This window comes from Callorhinchus milii, unplaced genomic scaffold (assembly GCF_018977255.1).
Source record: "Callorhinchus milii isolate IMCB2004 unplaced genomic scaffold, IMCB_Cmil_1.0 Scaffold5, whole genome shotgun sequence".
NCBI classification, from domain to species: Eukaryota; Metazoa; Chordata; class Chondrichthyes; order Chimaeriformes; family Callorhinchidae; genus Callorhinchus; species Callorhinchus milii.
Genome location: NW_024704746.1, coordinates 29839678 through 29846601, shown reverse-complemented (window position 1 = coordinate 29846601; position 6924 = coordinate 29839678).

The window sequence follows — 6924 nt, the reverse complement described above, 5'->3', positions numbered from 1 at the left end:
CTCCAAGTGGTGACAGGAACTAGTGTGATTCACACTGATTCACACTGCCTTTATACTACCAAACATGCAGAGTAAAGGCAGCGTAAATGCTTTTTGCTGTGTGAAAGGCATATCTTTAGATCAAGTCTTGTTGTTTCCTCTCCACAATTGCCAACATGAGGGACAATTTGCTTGGTCACAGCTTTAAGGGACATGGACTCTTATCAGGAAATAAGTGACAGATGGATGAAAGACAAGAATAAGTAAAAGATGAAAAAAATCTTATAACAGACTAGCTGTACCCATTGCAGCTTCGTTTGCAACCAAACTATTCAATATGGAATTACATTGACACAGACAAACACACAGATAGACATTTTATCTTTATCTATACTCATCTGGGAGGACTCCTGTGAGAGAACTCCTTTTGGGACGACTCAGTGGGAGCTTTAAAAGTGCTATAAAAGTGTAATTTTGTTGTTGTTGATGTGGCTCAGCTTCATCCGTGTTCTTTATTTTGTTCTCGCCGCTTCGCTACGAGCGTGTTCTGTGACGCAGGATTCCACAGCGCCAATGTCAGCCTGCACAGCCACCAGATGTAACTGCAGTGTGTGTGTACATACGTAGGTGCTCCGTGATGCACGATGCCACAGCTCTACTTTGACTTGGTGTCCACCAGGTGTTTACAGTGAAAAACACAAAACTGAAAATAACTCATGAATGATAGGAGATACGCGAAAACAAATATGCCCATGTCACGCCCAGTGGAAGACCTTTTCGATGAGGTATAAATCATGCCTCTACATCAATTGGTTATTGGGATCCTTCTTGAACTGCAGACAGACATTGTTGTTTTATTAGTATAGAAAGAATTAGTATGGAAGAAGATAGAAGAAGATGGATGAGTTCCCAAGCCATTGTGGAGAAGAAAAGGAAAGGAATAAGCAGAAGTGAGGGAGTCCCCCAGAGGCAAACAGCGGAAAAATATCTTTCAAGTCAAAAAACATTAGTACTGTATTGTGCACTTACGGAATACAAGAACTACATAAGCAGAAAGATGGAACAGTTATGGTACATGACATTGGGCCTAAGAAAGTAGGAGAAAATAACTCACAAATCTTGGGAACAGTAGGAGAGGGATAAAGAAAGAAAGGACATTATGTTGTTTTGCTGTGGTTCAGTACATAATGCTCCTTTCATGTTACGGTCCACAAACCCATAAGGTTAGGACTGAATCAGAAGAGTGTGTCGTTCAACAGTGATGACAGGAAGCTGAGTGCCCTCATTATATTCTGTGGACCCGCAATTACTAATAATCCTCTTCTTACACACAAATTCTAAATGACCAATTCCGTTCATTACTTGAGAGACATTTTACGATAGTCCCAAAAGGATTTTGCGATAACGACTTGTTTGCTTATCTATCTCTCATTGGGCACAAGAAATCTTCTTAGCCCACAATCCAGAAATCAGTGTCGGAGTTGAGGTTTATAGGGACTCATGTGGGTACCTGCGGGAATTGCTATTTTCAAATTATTTTGCGAATATTGCAAAGTCGACCCCCAAAGGGATTTATTTCCCTTTGATTGGCTATTAGCAGTTTGCAGCAATATTAACGTTGATACAATACTGCCGCCTCTATTCTAAAGATTTTCACTGTTGCTGAGCAACCTGTGCTACAAAAACTACAAAGTTCATGATGGAAATCACACTCCTTTGTGTTAGTCTCTCAGAGCTAAAATGCACATCTTTACACAGCTGTAATTTGGCGAAGTGCTTCTTGGTTGATGCTCAGTCCCAATCATTCATCCATCTTCTGACTCTGACAGAAAATGGCCATTCCTTAGTAAAAGTTATCTATATCAATCTTACTGCAATATGCATTCAATAAACCATGCTTTGCAATACATAATGCACTTCAAGACAAAGAAAAGGGATGGCTGGTGGCTCTGGGATTATTATAGGATTTCTGGGTCTATATTTTTTNATGGGAAAGCGATAATATAGCTGAGATAACTACAGGAAAGAACAATCCAATCACTACTGCTGAAAGCCTTTGACATTTGCTATCTACTCTGAGCATAAGGAAGAGGTCTGGCCTTGTGAGACAATAATTCCCACAGTTCTCGTTTGGGTAATATGGGACGTTTCAACCACAAAATATACAGTCCATTCACACTACAGTATATTCTGTGAAGCGCTTTGAGACTCTCGAAGACCTGATAAGACATTGTATCAAATGCAAGAATTATTATTATCAGTATGGGAGTTCGGCAATATCACACTTTGCTAGAAGTGTAAAAAATCCATCCCTGATCACAATTTTGTAAAAACAGTGTCTCTTCTGTAGTCCTGCAATTCTCACCATCACACTTCCAATATAAAAATCACAATGATTGTCAGGCAAACCATTGGTCTTCACACACAACTGAAAATTACCAAAAGTATAATATACACCCAGTATAGAATGAGCATTGAAATTACCTTCAGACACAGAAGCTCCTAATGTGCATCAAATATTTAGTTTAATTATATTTGACCTTCCATTTGACCGCCAGACAAAAATTCCATGTACCCACCAGATATTATCAAGGCCAGTTTATATCCTTTCCTTGACTTGAGTAAATCTTACCTTGCACTTTTGAAAAAAAGTATACTTAATTATATTCATAAAGTTCCTGATAGAATTATAATTACAATTATACACTCCATCCATTGCAGTGCTGTGGGTGGGTTGCATTGTCAGAGATGCTGGTAATTATTTTATCAATTGTTAATTTTAATATTTGATAATTAATTATTAATTGACTTATGAAATATTAATTTGAAGGGACAATCGACAAATTGCAGATTATTCAGAACTCTGCAGAGAGAACTTGGTCCTCGCTCATATCAAGCTCTGTGAGCCAATCACCCCCATCCTCACCTGGCTCCATTGGCTCCCCATCCTTCAGAAGATCAAGTTTAAAATCCTCGTCCTCACAATTAAAGCCCTCCACAGCCTTGTTCACCTCTATCTGTCTGACCTATTGACACCATACCAAGCTGTCCACTCCCTCCTCTTCATGTCCTCCGCCTGCTTAGTATCCCCCGCCCAGTCCGCCCCACCATTGGCGTTCAGGCCTTCAGCTTCTCTGCCCCCATCCTCTTTAAAACTACTGATTGTTCTCAGAGCAACTTGTAATTTGATAACAAAATTGTTTTGCCAGTTGTGTGTCATGATAGCCAATTGGTAAAGCTCCAATTGTACTTTTCTCTGAGGATGTATACAAACATGTTGTAAATATTCTTGCTGAAGTCTTGATGTAGAAGCAACAGGTGCATGTAAATATGCTGAAATTATATAGCAGATCTCGACCATCTCAATATTAACAATCCAGTATTGTATCTTCTTTATCTAACTTTGCTGATGATAGATGCTTCAATAATGATGCCTTTCTATAGTGACTCAATAAGCTCCCAACATCATCACACTGATATCAACTCAACAGCAATGTCTTGTTTCTACAATCAATATATACCTTTTATCTACATTGAATGAATCCAGTTATTTAGTCAGAAGACTCATAATACAATCATCTTGCTTAAATGAATTAAAGGACAAACATCCAAGATTTGAACTATTATTGTTGCTTTTGAAGTGCATATTTCATCAATACAACTTATCCTGAGGCTATGTGGGCAACATTCCACTTTAACTATTTCTATAAGGCTATTAAATCAGAGGGATATCTGCAGTGACGCATTTACCTCCTGGGTGTAGATTTTACACCACTTGAAAAGTGTGCAAGAGGGAATAATGTCCTCAAACAAAATCATTTTTTAAAAAAAAAAATCTGGGTTATCCATTTCTGTTTCCTTTATTCCAAATAAAATTCTTAGTATTTTGAAGGCATTTTGAACATAATTTCTGCAAATGGATTTTTTGCATTTGTTAAAAATCACCATGAACTGACTGACTGCAGCCGAAAATATCTTCAATTCGTCCTTGTTCACTAAGTGAAAAATTGCTGTGAAATTTCCTTTTAAAAATTCCCAAACCAACCATCTGTCTTTTTGATGCAGACAGAAAATGAATGCAGGGGTTAGTAACTTACTGTTAAAAAAATTTCAATCTATTTCAAACCAAGGGATCTGGATGGGTTAGTTGCAGAAATATTTTACTGAAGCAATTGACATGATTCCTTTGTATTTCTTTGCTAGGAACGATGAACTGAAGTTTGGGTATGTAAATTATTCAGTAAGAACATAACGGTTACAATGACATGCCTCATGTTCTTTACTATCCATTTTTTTACATTTCATATGAATGCTTTTTAAGCCAGCCTTAGATTATACCTGCCAGATCTCTGAAAAGTATGATTCGTTTTCTGTACTACCTGACCGATACAAAAATACTAGGGGGATGGGGAAATAATAGTGACAATAATAATGCTAATAATCCTTGCATTTGATAGAGCGCTTTATGACGTCATTGAGACATCTCAAAGCACTTCGCAGAAGAACCCCCAACATTTGCCAAACTGTCTGAGAGTCAGTAAAAAACCGTAAACCCTTCAAAACCAAACTTTAGTTCAATGTACCTAGTAAATTATAAATAAACTTTTAAATATTAGATAGTTTTCTCAGAAGTTAACACATTAATGTTATTGCAGACATATAGCCATGAAGCAATATAAATTGCAGCACTGCAGGTAATGGTTCATCAAAAGAAAAAAGAGAAAATGGTGAAAGGGATTTTGTTCTCATAGTGCAAGTGATCAGATCACATATCAAATGCAAGGATTATCAATATCATCATTAGCAACTTTGTACTGGATTTTCTGTGGTTGTATTCATGATTAAATCATGGGGAAACAGCGATATGGCAATTTACGGAGGATATGGATGATTGCAGTAACAAGCGAAGGTGGAGTGGTTGGCGAGGTATATTAGTTGTGATGGCAGATGAATTAAGACGTAGGAAGTCAAGGTTTTAATGGGACGAATAATGGGAACTCAAATGATACAAATGACAACAGCTAGATGGATGTCATTGGTCAAAAATTCAAGTAGGGATAGCTTGAGTGGTGAAGATTTAGCTGCGTGGGTGTTTATAACTTGGATGGTGAATGAGATGATAATTATGATGTGTGAGCATTCTTATTATCATACTGATGTGGGCAGAAACTAGAAATATTTTGCACAATTAGCAGTTACATAACAATGAGTTAGTGGTCACACCTAATTCCTTGTGTTTTTTTTGTTAGTCCAGCTTTAAAATGATCAAAGTATTTAAATATCACCTCTAAAAACTGAAAGGCAGATTGAACGCAATAAAGAGATGTGTTGTGACAGGAACTCACTCCTGAATTTGTTGCTTGTGAATTCTGCACTCCAACAAGTTGTAGGATGAAAATGACAATTTTTTCTTAACAGACATTCATGTCTTAATGAACTCAATGAATAGGCTAAGAAACATCTAGGGGGAAGTATGTTTAAAAATATAAATCTTAATGCAGATAAATCTACCTGTGCAATCTTCTCCAGCCATACCAACTCCTTGACAATCATCATAACAAATGCTTTGAGACGTCTCAAAATAAAGCTGCAAAGTTATTCTTTATTTCTCTTTTCTCAGCTATCCTTCATTACCCGCTACAAACATTTTTCTTTTTATTATTATTATTAATAGCCGAACAGTTCTGCTTGACAGTTTACAGATTGCAAACGATTTTTATATTGCTGCCATTTTTCCCCTTAGGTAGAAATAACAAAAATGCTCATGCACTTGCTCAGTTCTGATGGGAACATAGAGTTGCCCCGAAGAACTATTTGTTTTGAATCACAAGTTAGTTTGTTTGGCTCACAAAATACACATTCACAGTATATTATGTGAAGCGCTTTGAAACATCTGGAAGACGTGCTTCGGGTTATATCAAATGCAAAGATTATTATTATTATCTTGTTTTCAAACCACTTCACCCAAACAGTGCACGTGTTATTCTACAGAATGTGTGAAAATAAAACTAAGCAGTGTGCCAATTATGTCAGATTAACTTCTAGATCGCTGATTGAATCTTAACCCAAACTGAAACAAACCTGGTGTCAGATATAGCAAGATTAACAATTGATGAATCTGTGAGGTGGCAGAAGTCAATAATACCAAGAGTCCGTTCATGTTGTGATCTTACAGAGTTCAAAAGCAATCAAACCACAAACCAACCAAAACGAAATTAGTTAACGCTTCAAATAAAATCGCCTCGAGGCAAGTTCATTAACTGGGCTTTTTTTTAATATGTAAAATGATATTAGAAATGAAATTGATGATTGATAATTTTCCCACTTTTCACAACTTGGTTTTATGTCGTGCATCAGATGCACAGAATGTCACCTTTCATATATAACCATTAAAACAGGTCTGCTGAACTTTAAACCAGGTTACTAATCGCCAATTTTCAGGATGTAAAGTTTTAAATTGATCCCCTCCGACTGATTAGTTAAGGTAGTGGTTTACAGGTCTAGAATTTTTACTAAGTTGTACATATTAGCACATTGCATTGATGGTACATTTTGTTAATTTGATTGAGTAATCCAATTCTTTTTTTCCCCAACAAGCAATTTGGAAATGACAGGTATGATTGGTACGAACATCTGAGAAAAGGGCAACACATCTCCCATCACATATAATATAAAAATAATAATCCTTGCATTTGATATACCACTTTTCACGTCTTCAAGACGTCTCAAAGCTCTTCACAGAATGTACTGTAAAGTGAATTGACTGTATATTTGTGGGCAAAACGCGGCAGCCAATTGTGCACAGAGGTGTCCCACAAACAGTCGTGGATTGAAGTGACCAAATTATTATTGTTTTTTTTCTTGAGGGACTACTAGTCAGGCGTGTGGAGTAAGGAAACCTGTCCAAGGTTTCGCCCTGCCGGGAATCGAGCCCGGGTCTCTCGC